Raw genomic sequence first — 20676 nt, forward strand, 5'->3', positions numbered from 1 at the left:
GACATTAACAGTCCCAGCGGGTCAGGACAGAAGAAGGTACCTAGCGTGCAATGACCAGTGGATTACATAAATTAATTATGGCTTTAAATGAATGGATTTTTTTTTCCTAGTTCCCTCTGTACTACTTTTTCCATTGCCTTTGATGGAATGACCTTATTTCTGTTTCCCAGGCCTATAACTGAAAGAATACTGAGGAATATAGGCTTTATACAGATGTTAGTAGAAAAAATGGAGGCTGATATTAGATGTGGGAAAAATGGGTGCAAAGACTAATCAAGCCTTAAAGGGGGGAAAAAAGCAATTAATTCATTTTATTAGAAACCATAAAATAAAATATTTTTAAGTTTGATTTCAGTACTTTTTTGTGGTTAGCAATAAAAATTGGATTACTTTCCATTTGTAACTAATGAGATTGGGACACTGGAATTTGCAATATTATGTCTGCTCACCGGGATCAAAGACCTTTCATTGTAATCAGCTGCTACAGAGATGTTAGTGAAGAGCAACAGTTTTAGTATCGGCAATGAATGCCTCTTCAGGTTGAAGAAAGATTTAATCAGAAGTTACATCTTGAAAGGAGCAGTAAAACTGCAGAAGTTGAGCTTTTCCCTGTGATAAACCTGAGGCGGTTCAGCTCGCTGGCTCTGCAGCCCGACGCGGAGACCGGGCAATGCTGGCTCCTTGGTGTCCGCGAGAGTCCTGCTGCCGAGTGCGCTTACAGGGACGGCACCGCCGGGTTTTCCTCCAGGGGAAGGAGCGTCTGAGCAGGTAGAGTAGTATCCAGATGCCATCAGATACAGTGAGGTGCAGAGAGCAGAGAAAATGTGGAGCCATACATTGGCACTAGCTTGTGCGTAAAACATGCGTATTTGGGGCTACTGCTAGCGGCTGTGCTCTGTCTTTTCTCAGGCCGTATTCCTCTGACGATCCCTCGCTGCCTGGGCGTTTGCTTGTGCCGTTCCTTCCCGTGGCGGGCCCGGGCTTTATTCACGGCTGCCCTTGGTGCTCTGCTCCTTCCTTGCGTCCCTGCCTGCCCCTTCTCTTCCCTTCTGCACTCACTTCTGCCTGCTTAGCATTCCCCTTTGCTAAGAAAATGCCTTCCAATATTTTTGGCACAGAAATGATTGTGATCAGGCACATTTTTATCTAAAAAATTGAACACCGTAATAGGGAACAATTTTCAGGCAGCAGTAAGTGCCCAAATACGGGGATGTCTATGAAGTATCAAGTGAAATGTCAAAAGATTGGGGCTAATGAAATGCATTAGCTGCTTCGGAAGCTGTATGCCTTGGTGCATTGGTTTCCCAGCTGTGAAATATTTAAGGGCACTGTGATATTTAGTTAATATTTGTAGAGAGTGAAGTAAATATTTTTAAAGTCTACTTTTCTCTTCCCAGTGAAATGAATACTTTCTTACAACCTTGACTTTTATCTAAGATTAATGGCAGGAATACTTTGTGTATTTTAATACACTTTTACTATAGCTTAAACAACCAACTGTTATTATTATTACTTTAACATTTCCAACCAAACATCACCTGTGGTCCTTAAGCATGTCATGGTAATGAAAATTTAGTTGATTTAGTGATTAACTGAGTTGATTTAATTATCTTGGATAAATAATATTATATGCTAATGTAAGATAATTTATTTCTTTTTAATCTCTTAGAACCCTATATGCTGCAATCCAGTTCTTCAAATATTTACCAAAGTGTTTAGATGAAATAAATTTGATAGAATTATTCTTGAGTGGCATTATGCCAGTGCCAGCAGAAGTTCCTTCCTCCCAGCATTTATAGAGAGGATGGGGGAAATATTCCTGCTCAGCTCTAGCTGCAGGGAAAATGATTTCCGAGGCATTCCCAGGCTCTCATTCATACTTGCAGTGATTCTTGGGCTGAAGTGGCTGTTGTGGTTGAGGCCAAGGAATCACTCCTCTCCACAGCTGGCCTTCCCGCTTCCCGCCCGCATTCCCACAGCTCCCCTTGGGCAAAGGGGAAAGTGGGAGCAGGGGCAGCTGGCTCAGGCAAGGGAAAAGTGGTTGGTGATGCAATGGGGGTACTGGGAGAAGGTCACAGGATGGAGTGGGACAAAGTGTGATGAGGGTTTCCTTTGGGAAAGTCATGTCTGAAGTCCAACCACAGTCTCGGCTGTGTTCCTGGCTCTGTTGCCCCACTGGCTGTTCCGACTTTTGCACACTGTGAAAAATAATGAGTTTCCAACCATGTATTATATATTGGAGTCTTACTGTATCTTACTGTATTTTATTGCTGTTGACATTTATAAAAAAAGGAAATATTTGCTGCTGTGATTAATGCATGCTGGCCTTGAGAGTGTTGTAAAAATTCTGACTCTGTTGATTCAGTTCTTCACTATATTGCTATGTAAAAATGCTATAAATTCCATGAAGTTTCTAATTGCAGGGAAACTTATATAAGTCTGTATCTGGCTTTTATAACATTTTGAATACAGCCACTGGTAACCGTATAGGAACCTGGAGCGCTGTCCTTTTGTTAGGCAGAGCTCTCCGTTCCTGAGGAAGCGTGTCCTGAGGTAGCTAGCGTGGTTATGCCTGACTTCAGGTAAGGGCTTAAGCCCATGTTTCGAGCAAAGCTAGAGAAGATGCCAGACAAGGTCTAAATGTGGCAAAAGAGATTCTGAAGGGCGCCCAAGCTCCTTGGAGCAGCTGCCGGACGAGGAGCTGTTCTAAAGTTGAAGGCACTTTCAGCAGGCACTTACCAGAGCATCAAGCCTGTCTGAAACGCCCGTCCAGCTTTGTGGGCCGAACATTTGAGAATTTGCCACAGAGGCAATATATGGACAGACAAATATCCCAGAAACTTGCACAGAAAAAGCAATCTGCAAATCACGTAGCAGTGTCATACAATTGTTTCAGAAGTTGCTAGATGCTACTCATATCATGTAAATTCAATATTCCAGATGTAGCAGAACTCTTAGGAATTTATTTTATGGTTCAGGTCATCAGCTTTCCAAATCTGGAGGTATTTGAAGTGTCCCTCTTGTCAAAAATATGGGCAAACGCATTAAAACACTAATCTGCCTTGCATTCTCCCCAAAGGTGAAGTACATGTTGGCAGTTTTTTGGTCTGAGATGTCTTTATTCTTCACACTGGAAAAGGAATATTCCTTCACCTAAGGAGTGAAAAACAACACAGCTGTACAGAGAACACTAATATTAGCAGCAGTTGATTATATACCTGTCTAAATTAAATAAATCTGAATAATTTAGGAAATAATTCAAATAATATAACAAATATATATTTGTTATTTAATCATTTTAATAGACATGTTACAAAATGCTGGAAAAAATGCAGTGAAAAGTCACAATAGAGTTTCTTATAATGGATAAAATCATAATAAAGTGGGGTTGGAGATGAGATACATTAAAATCAAGAAATACTTCTATTATATAGGTACTAACAATATTTAGGAGGCACCCTAAAAGGCAATAGTTACATCATTAAACTGTTCAGATATTTTCATGATATGCCAAATGCAAAAAATATCCCAAATTGGAGAAGACCAGGAGGATGTGAGACATCCTTAACTTCTGATTCAGTGCTGATATGAACAACATTATTACTGCAATAATATTATCCTTTACGTGGCAATCTCTCACGCTGTTTATGGTCTGTGCCATCTAACTGACAACTGAAATTGTGAGCATCAGACACCATCTTCTTTTGCTTGCAAAACATATGCTGTAATTTGTATGCCTAATACTCAGAGTTCATCAGCAGATGGGATCTGAAAGCGGTCAGCTTATTCAGTAACGATGCCTACCTGAATCAGGTAACGCTTGGCTGGGTGTCAAGGGTGGCTGAACATCCGGCTGTTACAGGTGATTCATTTTCAGGCACACAGAAATGTGCAACACATGATAAAAAAAGAGAAAAAAAAAAACACTCCGTAATCTACTACTGCTGAGGCAAAGGGAGTTCTCTAACACACATTAAATGGTCATCCCCAAGGACTGTGACAGCTGTAAGCCCGTGTGCATTGCTCATAGCTTAGCATGGTAGTGATTACTTACTGCTATTTATATTGCAATAAAAGTATCAAGGCTCTTCGCATTAATTACACCTCAGTATAACGCCGATCATTGTCAGATATAACTGGATGCACTGTGCAAACCAAAGCTGCTTTCCCGTACATGTATAGGCAATTTAGACTTTAGTTGCCAATTTTGGGGGCCTAACAGCCAATTTACGCTAGCAGATCTTTAGGATTGCCTTATATCCAGCTGTTCCTGGGTAGGGCTTATTTTTAATTTCTTCAGAGCCCCGTCTAGGCAGATATTTGTCAAGTGTAGCCTATGTCCATGTTTTCAAAATGCTTTCCAGGAGAGGACAGAGCAACCCTCGGCTCGCACGGTCATGAGAAGATGTGAGCTTGGCTAGCCATGGTGGGCAGTTAAGACACGGCAGTGGATGCTGGCTGCCAGCGAGAGCTGGGACGAGGGGCGGCGGCAGCCACAGAGTCATCCGCTGTCCTCTGCCGATGCAGCAGCCAGGGCATTTGCTTAGGATGCAGAAGATTGGGATTCATTTATTGCCTCTGTTGTGCCACACGAGTCTGTAAGTTTGGACTACCCTGGGCTGTGTTAGGCCCCTCTAGTCCTCCCACTCAAGCTGTTCCAGTTTGCCTGATATAATTAAATATTAACTGGACCAGCCTGACAGAGTCAGTGGCTTTTTATAGCCTGGCCACTAGGACACTCACCCAAGAGAAGGATAACTAAAAAGCAGTCATATTCTGCAACTAGAAGCATAAAGCTGTATTTAAGCATTTGAATATTTGCTAGATTTTTGAAACATTCAACTGTCAGTTCCAACTTCTCTGTGCTCAGCCCTTTTGAGGACCAGTCCACAGTATCCGGATGCTTACAATAAGTGTATATGCATTGGAGTTTGAGGCACCATTAAAAAAAAATCAACCTACATCTTTCAGCTGACTTTAGAGAAGCTGAGAACAAAGTTCAGCTAGATCAGATGCTGCAGTAGATGATTCACTTTGAATGGAGCTCTGTCAAGAAAATATAGTGAATTGCTATAAATCACATTGCCTTAGTTAGAAACAAGAGGGCTGCTATTTCTGAAAACCTTGTGGAAGCACTTATATTTCCAGACAAACACTTACTTTCATAGACTTCATCAAGTAAAAAATTATAGTTTCCTCAAAGATTCAAGCCTACATTTCCTGCTAATGTAAGCAGCCATCCGATAGACGAAGGTAGACCTTCCAAGGTGGTTCCTGTATACTTGGGTTATTACTACCTTGTTAAGGCTTAAACTTGCAGCCACAAAGCACACAGAAAAACCCTTGTCCTTGGGGTAATGCCACAGGGTTCGGTTTGTATCACATCTTCTTGGCACTTGAAGCCACATAGCACTTTATAACTATTTCAGTGTTACATAGGTAGAGATGACGCAGTGTCCTGTCTCTGCCCCGCGGGAGCATCAGAGCATTAAGAAGTTAATTAAGTTTTAAGACTGGTGCCAAGTCCGAGATGAGGGCCGCGGGGCAGGGAGCGAGCGCAGCGGCCGGGGGGAGCCCCCTCGGCATGCCGTGAAGGCTGCGTCGGAGCTGCCTCCGAGCCCCCCGCCTCGGAAGCTGGATACAGAGCGACTCGCTCAGCGCCGAGCTCTCAAACACGGTCCTCGGGGACTGGCCAGCCAGCATTTTTTTCACGGTTTAAATAATTGAACCAGCAGTGGTGAATAATAAATGATTTTAAACATTTCATTAAATTTAGCTATTAAACATTAATTTTTTTTAAGTTTCAATATTTCAATTTCCAAAGCGTTTATAGTCATTGGTTTGCTCTGAAAGCATAATGTCCATTACTTTTTCACTGAAAAGCATCTCTGGCTCTAATGAAACATATAAAAACATAACTCTAGTTATCCTTAGATGTTTACAGTAGGTGAAAGTAGGTAATGTTTTTGTTTGTGAACTTAGATTCTGCTGTGTCTACCTACCTATTTAAATTTGAAAAAATTTAATGCTAGGAAGGAGTGGTCTTGTTCTTTAATCTCAGAAATTTACTGCTGTTCATACAGAATTTCTAGACTTTTTCAAGCATCCTATGAATATATTATGTGCTTAAGATTTTGTGTTATAAAAATCTGCCAGTAATGTAATTCTTGATCCAAATTATTCTCAGTATTTGTGAAATATATAGACTGGCATCGGGTGAGATATTAGCTTAATGATTTCTCTTTTTCATAAACTGTATTGTATTTAAATAGAATTAGGGAATGTCTCCACAGATGGACAAAATTACATGTCCAGCTTTTTTTTTTTCTTCTTCTACTACAGAGGTTGTTCATTAAAGATTCACAGCAAGACGTAACTGAATAATTTACGTTGCCTTAATTCACTGGGCAGGACAGTTAAAGTGAAAAAGACCGTAGTCATTCAAGCAACAGAAAGAATATACTCCAGAAAAAGTGCTTATTACAGCCGCCCTCTTTTAATAGAGGGCTCTGCATGTGTGTCTGTGTCTGTATCTACATTTTAATGTTGGGTCATACTTGTTTGTTCTCTGTAGGTGGTTTTCCATTTTAAGATGCTAGATTGATAGTGGAATCATTTGCTATTTAGTAGATCCTGGACCATTTCTACTGAAGTCAGTGGAAAAAGAGCCTTTGGCATTTTACATCTTGCCGAATGTTAAAACGAAGGGTCACAGAGGAATGTACTCTTGACCCTGAAGGAGAAAAACGTACACATTTGCTCAGCTATCCTCGCGGTGACTCATGACAATGCAGAGTACCTCCTACAGCATGGTTTTCAGCCAGATATATAATAAATATATAGCTCAAAACCTTCACCTCTATAAACATTGGTCACTGCTTCATGGGATCTCCCATGGTTTATGGCTGTGAAAATACTGCTGTGTGTTGTAGATCTGACATAGTCCTTACTGGGGCTTTTCCTAGAGGATGGTGGCCCTCCACAGAGGGGACAGGCTTCAAGGGGGAGACTGTCCATACAGTCCACACATTGTGGAAGACAGTTTTGAAACCCTACCTGAAAGTTCACTGTTTGGTTTCCAGCTAATATGGAGGTATGGATGCTACTGTACACTCAAGGATACTGAGTTAGAGACTTCTGTGCGACACGTATCGTCAAAATGCTGCCTACTATTATGCAAAGAAGAAAGCAGAAAGCAGTCTGAAATCTCATATCGAAATTTTAAATCAGGATCTTAAAAATTAAACCTTATGATGCCTAATTGGTCTCCCAGCTTAGTAGAGGAATGGAAACAAAACTGGAGACTTCTGCTTGTGTTAAAAAGTATTGTTTTTTCTCACAGAACACACACATAAATACTGTAGCATATGCCAGATTCCAGGTGCCATCATTTCTACAACTTTGATATTTGATGTTCAAAACAAAAACAGTGGCTAGCACTTTAAAGCCAGGCAAAATCAGCGCAGAAACTTCAGCAGAATTCTAATGTTGCTGCAAATACCACTACAGAAAATCTGATGGCGTTACGAAGGGTAAACTCTGTTCACAGAATGTTAGCCTAAATATAGAGGGACACCCTGGTAATTAAATAGTGTTACGCCAGTGTAACAGAGACTCTTAACGAATTGTATTGGAAACCGTCGAAGAACTCAGGCTGAGCTATCAAAATGTGGTTAATAGCAGACACTATATGTTACTGCTTTATTTGACCAGGATCTTAAATTAAGTGCTATCTCTCAGATAAGCAAAGCTTATTAGAAATATCCTCTGTTAACTCCATCAGATTACTTTAAGAAGAAAACAATAATACTTACACTGTAATTTCTCAGTGAAAAGTAATAACTAAGAACTTTGTCTGACATCTTAATTAGATTATTACAAGAAATTACATGTGAATTAAAGTCAGCCCTCTAGGCTTTCTACTCTCTTTCATAAGTCACGAGTGCTTTAAGGATCTGTAAAAGCTTCAGTTCCTGAGGTCCTTCCAGCCTCCCAAAAGATAATTTCAGGATTTCCAAAAGAGAAATCTCAGATTGCTCATTGTATTATGAAACTGGATCCTCTGAAATCCCTATCCTTAACTTCCCGGCATGCATCTTTTGTGTCAGCATGTTTCAGAAGGAAAAAAATAAGCAGAATCCATAGTGACCTGAAAATGCTCATTTCCATTGCCTCCTGTGAAATATTCCTGTTTTAGAGCAAGAGGTTAAGACCAACATCTTCAAAACTCAATACCCAAAGTTGTATTTGTGAAGCTCAGGGCTGAATGCACGCAGGGCACTGAAGCACCAGGACCCTGCACCCAGCAGCAGCCACATGCAGCATGCCTAGGCATGTGTGGAGCGAGGCTGGCCTGGAGGGTACGTCGGCGAGGACAGAGCCTCCTCCCAGAGCCCTTGGCAAGGCTGGACAACAGGTGAGCCACGCAGAACGTCGCGGCTGGATTCAGTAAAGTCTGCCTTGACTGTAGGAAATGCTGAGCGGGGGCTGGCTCATCCTGTGCCTCACAGAGCAGAGGAAAGGGGAGCAGGGGGGCCTTCCGCCACCTCCCTGTTGTCGCGTGCTTCCTGCTGTGCCACCACGCTCCACGCCAGCAGCATTCGTCTGCTCCCAGATCAGGTGTGCTGCTTCTCAAAAGTGCTGAGCATCCCAAAACTGCTCATTTCAGCAGGAGCTGTGGCCTGAGTGATTTGGAAAATAGAGTGATCTGTTTACTTGTCAGAAAGTCAGAACGTGTATGTATGCAGTGAAATGCAGTCCGCAGGAATGCAGTGGTCTGTTTTTTTCCTTTTTCAAATTCTCTGGTGGAAACAGTTTCTTGTCAAGTCATTTGTCTTGACACAGTGGCAGAGGAAAGCTGAAAGCAGACAGGCAGCAGCAGCTTTCGGCGGCGGTCACAGACCTTGTGAGCTCCTCCACCATCAGTGAATCTGGCTGTAACTCCCGGGGTTCCCTCCCTCCTGGCTGCAAGACTGGGATTTTGGAAACTGTTGCCAAAGGATGACTTTGGAAAGCCCTCATCAGTTTGCTAGTGTCAATGATATGTGCGGATTTTTCGGAAATTTGTATCTCCTTCTGCAGTAAAATGTAAGGATTATTGGAGCTGAAGAATTCACTTTTTCAAATACAAATGAGTATTTGCTCATGCAGTAGCAGCAGAGCATACAATTTCCCTCCACTTCCTGGCTTTTCTGGCAGCTGCAGAGGAATGACTATCCCTCTAATTATCCCTCTGTTCCAGAGATTAGTGTTTTAAGCATCCAAAAACAATATTTCTCAATTTCCTTTGATGGAGTTTTATTTGTTGGATTTACAGAAAGCTTAATCAAGTCAGATGTTGTGAAATTCCTTCAAAAATCTTCTTTAATTTGTTCCAGCAAAGAAGCTGGAATTTCCTTATCAGCCATAATATTCTTTCTCCCCACTCATCCTTACTGGTGTTTTGCCCTTTCACATATCTAACACCAAGCATGGTATAGATACAAATATTTTTAATTTTCTTGCTTCTGTGGTACAGCTATGAACTATCTTATTCTGTTAAAATGATTAACAACCAGTATACTGGATGAGTTACAGCTGGAATATCTGACCTGCAACACCGATGTCTAATACCAGAGGTAAATAATACAAAGAAATGTTAGGACATTCTTCTTCTTAGCCATTTAAGCCTAACCTTTTGCTCACTAAAAGGCAGAAACAAATGGGAATTAACCAAATATGAATGCGTTTAGGCTAAAAAGTAGAGGGAAGTTTCCACCATAAAAGCAATGAGGTTTTTGCGACAACTTCCAGAATGATTAACAAGGGGGATCTAATTTTAAGTTGGAAAGAGATCACTTCATGAAAGATACTATGTGACATAGCTGTCTGCAGAAAAAGTGAGCTAGGCTTGGTGGTGATGCTCCGTGATAACAGCAGTTCTGTTCTGCAAAGTGTCTGTCAGTGGAGAGGTACTATGACAACAGCCTATAAAAGCCATATAAATTGCTTTACTCAGAAGAAGATTTATGGGGCAGCTGGTGAGGAGAGAAGGTAGTAGTGACCACCTACCATGACTACTATGGTGTCCGATGTGGGTGTTTTGTCTTGTGCCTCTAACTTCAAGTCTGCTTTTGAAAGCATCAGCCAAATCCGAACCTTCTTGAAAGCAGTCATATCCTTGAAGATTATGTAAATGCTTAAGGGGTTTGTTCAGGTCTATCAGATAGCAAGAAATATCCTCAGGGAGAAGAGCTGCCAGAGAACAAAAGCACCGAGGCCCACAGTGGGGCGCATAGCAAACCCTACTCCATCCTCCTATGCATCATCTCCCTCAAGCACGTCTTCCTGATCCCCTGTAGTGCTGAATGATAAACAGTGATCGTCTGAGGAATGAGATGTCCTTCCTCAGCAGCAGAATAATCAGGTCTTGGGCATAAAGACTAATGCACTGAAACCTTCCCCAAAGTGGATGAGGCAAAGCAATGAGGGGCTTGCTGTGGGAAGTAACGCTAGGCAGAGTCTAGATCATTAGCAGTAATGGTCTGTGCAGTATATAATAGTGAAAAACATTTGCAAACATTTAATTATAACAAATTTAATGGCTAGATTTAAGCTATTATTCCAGAAGTTGAATGCCAGTTACCAATGCATTAAAATGCACAATAATCATTGCATAAATACATATATTCATTGTTATAATCCACAACTGTAGTAATGTTGCACACCCAGTACAATTGTGTTTGGGGCCTTAGCTTTCAACTAATGTTGCAAAAAGTATTATCCATCAAATTTTCTTGTCATGTTCATATTTTTACAATTATTCACTAGTTAAAAGGGAATGTTTTTTCTCATTTTCTGGGCAACTCTGGGAAGTAGGGAGATGAAAAAGGGAAGAGCCAGAATTTCAGTACTCTAGTTAATAATTGTTTCTAGGCTAAAAAGACGTCACTGGATTTTCAGTTTGGGAAGTTAATTCAGACTCTGACAATTCTGATTTGAAAAGGAAAACAAAAACATTTGGGCTCATTGTCAAGGCAGCTGCAGGCTACAAGGCAAACCTTTGCAGAAATACCTTCCTGTTACTCAGTGCTGTAGAAACTACCACAGTAGAACAGATGTCAGGTCAGTCCAATCTGGTATCTTGTCTCCAAGAGTGGCCAATATCATATGTACCTTGCAGAAAATACTTGTGCTATACTCCTTTGTTAAGAAGTTGTGTCCTCTCAGGCAAGATTTAATTCTCGAGGTACAGAACAAGTTACATGAAAGTTATCCCCAGATGTCCTGAGGGGATTATCATAGCGAACGGAATGTGTAAAGGGAAAGCATCAACATTTTTGTGAGAGTGAATTTTTCATCAGTAAAAGCCACATGTAAGAAAGCAATCCAATGAAAAAGCCCTTCTGAATGAAGGTCGCAACTCCATAAACAGTGCGAAAGCTGCCAGTCCTTGCACAGTGCTGAAGAGTCCTCCCAGCCTTTTACACTAGGCAACTTTTTTTTTCAAGGTTTAGTTTTTCATTTGAGTTGTAAAATTTATTATGAAGTGAAATTACCGTGAAACATTACATTAGCAAAACTTTAATGAATCACTTCCTGTTAGACATTAACCTTGTGGGTTTCTCTTTAACTCTGAACTAAGCAGTAGGCACAAAAATGTTCTGCCGATTCAAAGTGCTGTAACATCTTGACATGGATGAAATTTAACCTGGTAAGTAAGTGGCACCTGGACCAGAAGAGTGTTCCAGCTTTTAATCTAGTGAACCTTCATCAAGAAACTCTCCTGTGATTATCAAGTAATAAATGATAATGAATAAAATGTTTGGAGGAAAAAAAGTCCCCAGAAAATGAGTGGCTTGAAGTATAAAATAAGAAATATAAAAACTACAAAGCTAGGTTAGCAGATGTTTTCCATCCAGAGGCTGAATGGGATGTCTCTAACACCCCTTCCCCAAGGAATTCACTGAGGCTGTCCCCAGGGACGCTTGGTGAGAATTCCCATTGCAGTGGCCAGGGATCATCCTCTCTCCTGAAGGACTCCCCCATGCCCCACTGACTATAAGTCAATGGAGGGTTAAATTTCCCAGTGCTCCACACCTGGGAAATCAAGCTCCCAGGTATGGGCCTCTGAAAAACACTGTAATAACCTGAAGCAGATTCTGTGAGCATCTTCCCATCCCATCCTCCCACACTGACTCTGCCCAGGGAAAAAGTGTTATTTGTATCGGGACCCCATAAACCAAAAAAGTTGTTGGCCTAGAAGGCGGTCAGGAATATTCAGAAAGAGGCCCAGCTGCAACAAAAACTGGAAACTCTTAAAGGAGTGGGCTTGCGTGATGGGTAGCTGTCATAGAAGAGAGAAACAGTGTTCCTTCAAGTATACATGCTCAACTAGGGTGAGAACTCTGCCAGACCTAGGTACTGGAAGAGTGAGTTAGCACATTTTATGGGGCCAAACAAAAATGGGGTGACTTAACTATTTTGCCTGTGGGACTCCTTCAGTATATCTTTGAGCTGCTGCTCTGCTTGCATTTTGCTTCTTCCTGTACTTTCTTTGTAGTGCTTATTTAAACTTTTGCTGAGATGCTCTTTGAAATGAACTTGAAATGGGCTGAAGATATTAGCTATCATAAATAGTTGTCTTTGACACAGATGAGCAGCCTGTTTGACATACAGATAATGCATGGTAAGCTGACTAATCTCCTGAATTCTGAACTCTTAAACAGCAAAAGATCTTAGGGAGGTAATTTCAACCTCTTAACAAAGCCTGTTAAATTGGAGAGGAAAGGGAAGAGAAGGGAAGATAATGTAAACAATGTTCATCTGTACATAAAAAGGATATTTAAACAAAGAGAGTTAAAGGTTTATTTGGAGGTAAGAATAGTTCTACTACTGAATTTTAAAGAAGAAAGGAAGAATATATATGGACATCTGTGTTAATCGAGTTCAAGACTCCACATGGTCACATTACCTGCATGTTTCCACCTTGGAGAAATGCGGCACTGAAATAGCGTTACTGACAATACCATTTAACACATGCCTAGATGTTTCCTACCTCATGATGAGCTTTCCTGCTTCTGATCCCTGGAGATACTCTGAACTGATAAATTGAGAGAGAGGTAAACAGTTTTTACATCCTGCTTTATCCCTAGTCATGTCTTCATCCACTCCTGAGACATGAATCTGAGAATAGTCTATCAAGGGAGATAAAAATCAAGGTTTTCATCATGTGTACTCCAAAGGAGCTTGTAATTGACTATGAGTAAGACTGTGAGAATGTCCAAAATCCAATTTCAGTTACTGCACTGTCCCCATCTAAATCCCCCCCGACATGTTGTTTGGATATTGTGTTCCCTTATAGATTCTCCATAAACTGCCAGGCAGGGCTGCCGTGTGCAGTGAAATTGCTGTACTGCCGCACAGAACTGCCTGTGCACAACAATATACAATTCCGTACAAAGTTTGTGTTTTAACAGGAGAGACTGTCTATGTTTTTATGATTGTGTACGAGTAGGAGATCTGGGCATCTTCATTAATTTTAGTCTGTCTTCTGTTGAAGATGCCATATATTACGTTTATTGGTTATCCAGTGTGATTGATTGTGGCTGTGACTTGGAGTGATGTAGGTTTTTTTATTTTCGTTCTGTGCAAGTGTTCAGCCAATATCATATCAGTCTTGAAGAACAGGTCTGTTGGAAGTGAAGCACTTGCATTTCAGGTGGCTGGGAGGTGACATTTTATTGTCTGAGCTCTTCTGTGTCTCTCTTCATCTCCACCTTGGCAGTGTGCTTCTACTTGAAGGCTTGTCAGCATCACATAAAAAATTTGTATCCTCATGTCTTGTGCCAACCAGTTTTGTTCCAGTTACTGATATTGATCTGAAAAGTACAAAGGTGAGATTTCAGAGTGCGATTACAGCACATATATATTGCTTGGCTATTTTGGATTCTTCTGTTCTGACTTAGATGAGGAAGCTTTCGCCAAAGTAGATATTATGATGTTATCACAATAGTGATGCTCACCCCGAAAAAGGGCTGCGACTAATCAATATAAGCTCATACACCATATACTGGATCTAAGACTTTAATCCAGGCCAGGAAAGAAAAGGCCTCATATGGGAAGAGGCAAACAATCAAATTCCTTTGGATGCCCTTGAGAAAGGTGTTGGAGTAAGAGACCAAATGAAGAGGCTGAACAGCTTTAATAAAGTTCAATATTATTCCTTTGGTTAATTCAAGGCTTTGCAAGTGACAATCCAGGCTTAATGGTATTAACTGACATTATAATGACAGGGAATACCCACAGACAGAAAAGGAAATTAGAAGTATGCAAGGTTAACTGAAATGATGCCGCTACTAATAAGTCACTGGAACTACACTGTCATTCATTGCCTCCTTCTGCTCCTGGATCATCCTGTCAGTTGTTCATATGCTTCTCCCATCAGCTTCAGTAAAACGGAAGTGTGAAAAAGATGGACAAGGCGGCCATATATTTAAATCAAATAAACTAAATGCTGTGAATATTGGTTGTGACATGCCACAGATTATATATCATATGTCATGGCATATCATTTTAGTGCCAAATGATATGGCATGACATAACTTAATGCAATGTGAAGTGACACCGCCTAAGTACAAGTGCCATTTCATGTAGAGAGGTATATTTAAAGAGCAATATGATGAATCCACTATGTATGATGACTTTTTAACATGGTATCCAGCCTGCTTGTGCTTGGAGTTGCAGTGAAGCTGTTGGACTTTCCTAGCTTTGGATTTCCCGAGGCTGACTGTTTGACTCTTTGCCGTGTGAAATTTCACTGGGCAACAATTTTCAACTGAGTGCCAGATTTCAACCAGTGCCAACGGGTATTCCATGAATATAACTATCGTTGGGCGTGCAGACTTCTTCATCTTTAGATGGTTTTCTTCTTTTCTCATTTTTTTCTAACTCTTGAAAAATAAGACAGTGGCTATTTCTTTTCTGTGGTGTCAGTCCCACTTCCTCCCAGTCAGAAATCCTATTTTCCAGTGTTCTGCAATTCCCCTTACAAGTTTTCTGCTGCAAACAGATGGGTGCAGTGGGAACATAGCAGAAGAGATATGATACAACTTTGCATGTAGATGTAGTGGCCGTTTCCTAGCGCATTTCTAGAGACAAGAAGAAGGAAGCTTTCTTCTTTTCAGCGCTACAGGAACAGACAAGGAGAGTCTGTGCACATCAGTTTCCCTAAGGTGCTGAATGGGATTTTGTACAATAAGTTGGGAACCAAACGTAATGCTTTTTCAAGCGTGCAGAACAGTGAGAGTTGAGACTGGAGGTTCTGAGCTTTTGATCTGTGTATTCACACACTCCTCAAAAGGTTAGACGTGACCTCCCGAGGATTCTGAACTATTTTATTCTAACAGCAGCAAAAAGCACCTCTAAAGACAAGTTTTCCTGTGTCACTTGGTAGTTAGCTGATTTTATTGCCAGGCTCTATTGCCAGGGTCTGGCATTTCGGGAAGCTAGCGAGAACTGCATGCGCTGCAGATGTTCTGTCATGCCATGTCTCTTTCAAGCAGCCATGGCAACTAAAAGAAAAAAGAACATAGTGACATGTCCCAAAATAAACTTAACCGAATCATCTAAAGTCAAGTGAGAGCAGGATTGGAAGCATTTTTTTCTGTGTATTTCAGGCCAATAGTTAGAACAAGACTCCTTATCATACAGAGGGATGCCTAAGGATTTGGGCAGCTTGGCAGAAATTCAAGAGAAGAGCGGGATTAGGTGTATTTTTTTGTGGAAATACGAGCTCACTGTACAAGGTTTTGGATTTGAAGTAGTTTAATAGGGCTAATAAGGAAGTCTCATCAGAGTTTTGGACACTGGTGTTATTATAAGCATTGACAGCTGAACTGCTTGGAAGAAGAGTGCTCAGAGGCTTATAGTTTTGCCACTGTGTGCCCCCAAACCACTATATTTAAGTGTACATATATCAAAGTTATAATTGTCATTACACACCTAGGTGTCTGCTATCAGGTCCCAGCTGGGAGGGCTGTAGATGGGATGCACCTGAGTGCCTCTGGCTGAAGCCTAACGAGGTTCAGGGTTGCAGCAGAGCTGTTAAGAGCTGCTGAAGGGAGCTGACCTTGAGGGAGGGTTTCCTTTTTGTGTGTGTGTGTGTCTTTGCTCTGCTGTGAAGTGCACTGGTAGGTACTGGTGCAGCAGAGAGCAGCATGTAGTGCTGACCTGCTGGAAACTGGAGATGAAGCTGTCTGTGGGACACCAAGGGGCAAGAAAAGTGGAGCCTGTGGTTACAGGCAGTGCTTTGCCTTTCCTCTTCAAGTGTCTTTGGCTTTGCCTATCACCTATCTACCACAAGTGGAGAGCGAAGAAGGCTTGGTGGTATTCTCCTCAAAGGTCAGGTCTGTTCATCAGTGGTTTCCCCCTCACATTCAGGGCCAGGTGAGAGGCTCTAAGTTCTTCCATCACTGCAGTGTGGGAACAGTCCTGCAGTTCCCTGCTGGCATGGGACAGGGATGTGGGGAGCGGGGGGCCTGAAGGCTGCTCATGTGGCCCTCCTAACTCTGTGGGTGCTGCCATTTCAGCCAGTGGTTTTTGACAGATTTTTATGTGGAATTAACCCTTTTTCTGTACTGCTGACAATATGCTTCTTCTGGCCTTCTATTTTCATGTAAGTCTGTCTCCTACACTTCTCAGCTTACTCCTGGGGCAGGAGTAATACTAAAGTATTTCTTTTAGTGGGTTAACTGTTATTTGCTTGTATAGTCTATAATTGCTGTAGACATGAAATCACTAAGCTGTATGCCTAAAATTTGTCAAAAATCGGTATGGTTGTCTCCAAATCCCTATAAACATTGCATTTCACCTGGTGCATAGTTTGAGCTAGAGCAAGGTGTGTGTGTTGGGGGTGGGGGGGGAGGTGGAATTGAGTGTTGTTGCTGAAAGAATAAGTTCAAAAGCGTCCACTGAAGTTTGGGGACAGGGTGAAGTATCTCTGAACAATTAATTCCTGCTCTGAGTAGGGTAAGTTTATGTGCTACTCACAACTTAGAGAAAATGTGTCTCCTTGGCTAACAGTGAGCTCTAATAAGACAGAGTCTAGACACTGTTGGTGTGAAAATGGGAGCAGGTTCAAGTTTCAAGGTATTCCTGTACACCTGATTCTCCCCAATATTTCATTATTGGAGGGTATCTCAACTCTAAATGTTCTTCTTAAACTCCTATATCATTAGCGTACAGTTAATAATTTGGCAGTGAATTTATCAGCCATCTGTCATTTTGCATATTTTGTAATCTAACAACAGTTGCAGCCATTGGAAGAAACTGTTTGCCAGTGAGTCTGAGATAATGTGATGGTGTCAGCTCATTCCAGCCACGAAACAAATCAAGACTGTGCTTTAATCCTTGAGAAGGAGCTTTCAAGTGTGTCCAAGAATTCCACAGGGCAAATGCCAAATCTCTGCATCTGTGTCTCCAGGCTATACTCAGAATTTCTTCAATTTCTTTTTGCCTCTAGGGATCCACCAGTCATAATATCTGAACTGATCACTTACCACCAGAATCATCTCTGTCTTGGGATATCTTTGATATCTGTGGCTCATCCCTCACAACAACATCTGAGGTAAGACTCTAATTAAGGGCTGTTGTTTCTTCTCCTGGAAGGTGGTATTCTTGCACTTTGGCCTCTGCTTTGAGGCTTCCTGACTAATGTCAAGGACTGAGCAAATTATTCAAAACTTCTTGTCAGTTGTGTTCCTTTGCAAAAGTTTAATTGGAGTCAGAGAATAACACAGTTTGAAATAACTGTAGCCAAACCAGCAGCTGGATCCTTCAAAGTGCTTAGCTTGTTAGCAGTAAGGCTCTTGGGACTATATCTCTTCTAAAATTGTACAAGCTTAAGACAGTTAGCAGAACTCCATAATCAATGGGTCCCAGGTCTGCTTTTACACACACCTGCAGATAAGAGGAAAATATACAGCACCTGGTATACATATTTATAATGAGGGGTTTTTTTTTGTCTTGTCTTTGCATTCAGGGCTGCTATGTGGGCTAAACCAGCATAATGTTAGTAGCATAATTTAGAAGCAAAGGGGTCAAAAAGAGCAGTTATTTCTTTGTTTCTAGAGACTTATAACCCACTCTTGTACTGTCGTTATGTCTGGAATAGGGACTGCGTATGTATTTTTGTTCTCTTGCAACGTAGCAGGGGTTACTATTTGAACCCTTTCAAGTGTGCGCAGGCCCCAGTGAAGCTTAGTAGGAAAGGTTTAAAATAAAACGCTTCTTTACACAGTGGGTGGTAAACTTCTGGAGTTTGCTGCCACAGAAGTTTGTAGAAGCAGATGGTACCAGCAAGTTCAGAAAGGGATTAAGCAAATTATGGACCAAAGGTCCGTCAATGGCTACTCAAAGGACTTAGCAAAGATGTATCCTCAGCTCCAGAGGTCATACTTTGTCCAGTCCGCAATCAGAAGTGGGCTCTTCGCAACACCTCTTACTAGTGCTCATAGCACAGGACCTCTCAGAACAGAGCTGACATATTTGCTAGCCTCTGTAGGGAAAAGGGTTACCTTGACTTTTCTAAAGGAGCTATACTTCATAATGCAAATAGCAAAAGACATTTTTCGCTGAGCCTCTTGCTTTCAGAGGTAGTATGTCTCTACCATTTCCTTTATTTGACCGTCCTTCCCCAGTGTTGTTCTTTGGCTCGATTGCTTGGCTTCAGTGTGAGGTGTGTGGATCTGAGTGGCATTTGGCTAGCGTGCTCTGGAGCACTCTGTTCGTTTCAAAGTGTCATGAGTGGGAATTCTCTTCTGTTCCCATCACTTCCTAGTGTGTGTACTGTGATATCCATCTCTGCTATTTTTTTTTCCAGAGCTTTTTGCAGGAATTGCTGTTTAGGGTCAGATCATCAGCTGACATATGCTGCTCTGCCTCCAGCGCAGCTGTATTTGCATGCTTTGGCTGAAGAGAGCTGGGTCAGTATCTCTGAGAACACAGTGTAAAGTGCTCTCTGTATTTTGCTTGTTCAGTGCCCAGGAGAAGTCCAAGAAAAAATAACATGAATTAAAAATGGAAAATACTTTCCCAGCTCTCTGCATGTTGACTTTTTAGTGATTACACAAATGGACTGGGCATGCCTTTTTCCTCATATAATGCAAGCCCCTCCTCACAAACAACCTAGTATTAAAACGTGCACAGTTAATATGTGAAAATCAGTATTTGTCTTGCCTTTTCATGGCCCTGTTAGCCTAGCTGAATATTGTTATCAGAGTGTAGCTTTTAGGTGACTGTACCCCAATAAAACTCTTTCTGTCCTTTCCATTAGCTTGCTTACTGATTGAATTGATTTCACCATGTGTAAGGTACAGATCGAAGGCATCTCAGTGTGTACAAAACACAGTGCAGACCATTAAGAAGAGGGAAAGAAAAGCCAGCCAGCTCATACACAAACTCAGTGTAAAACACTAAGAATCTGACACAAAGGCAAACCCAGTAAACATCAGAGAAATGACTTTGGTAGTAAAAGGGGGCTTCAGATGTTTAGGAAGTGCTGCTCCTGAAACTATTTATGCACAAAACATTCTTGTCACATTTTGCAGCAGCTGTGATTAAAGACTGTTTGAGGGTTAAAGTGGTTCCTAGTATTTATCAGTGGATCATTAACCTTAACTGTATCAACATTTCAATTGTCAGCAAGATTAAAAAAGCCCATTATGGCAAAATGGGCACATTGTACAGAGATATTGGAGTGCTGATGAATTACTAGCTCTGCTCGGATACAGATTTTAATATGGTACAGCCTTTGATATAGTGAGAATAGAGGGTGAATTAATTGTTGTGTGACATGCGATGCTGAAGGGCTAGAAGCAAACTAAATGAATTGGCTTAGTGCATGGAGAGACTTGCAGGTATTATCCACAAGAGAAAGAATATATATCAGCTTTTAGTTGTGGTAGGTGATACCAATAATGTGCAGAGAAAAGCAGACCTGAGCAACGAAGTCCCTGAATATAGGCTCTGGTTTAGATATGGATGGGGGAAGAAATCTGGACAGGAAGCAGCCTGATTCCACAGGCAGGATAAAGTACAGAGCTACTGGGACAAGGCAGTGTGAGTGAAATAGCACTGTCCTGTGACAAGCAACACCCTACCCTATCTAACTGGTTGCTTGTTCACATGATTCCAGATGAAGGTAACCCAAAGGACGCTTGTGCCTCTAAATTTTGGAGTTGGAAACTAGTGCATGAAGTGCATAATTTAGGGCCCATACGGTAGACAATGCTACTTGCTACCTGGCAATGCATTGTATGTGTACAGAGAGCAATAAGCCCAAAACTCCTCTCAGAAGAGGAGAGTGGGAGCGGTTGTCTTATTTCAAAGCACAAAGACAGTGCTCTTGGGCCAATTCAATGTACTGGAAAGTTGAGGAAGCAAAGGTGTCGGAAAAGAGGTGTTTGGAACAGGAAGAATAAGGGATCCCTGTGAGTGTCTGCAGTATGTGGAAGCAGCCTGAACCTTGCAGGAACAGATTCCTTTACCTTTTTGCAGCAGAAACAAGGAGGGTTTGGTCAGGAGAGCCTTAGGAAACAGCTCTTTACTACATCACAGGTTGCATCTCCAATTGCCACTTGTTACTAGAGGCATCCTATGTGGGACTCTCTCCAAAATGCGGAAATAGGAGGCTGTGGT

This window comes from Rhea pennata, chromosome 9, assembly GCF_028389875.1.
Source record: "Rhea pennata isolate bPtePen1 chromosome 9, bPtePen1.pri, whole genome shotgun sequence".
NCBI lineage: Eukaryota > Metazoa > Chordata > Aves > Rheiformes > Rheidae > Rhea > Rhea pennata.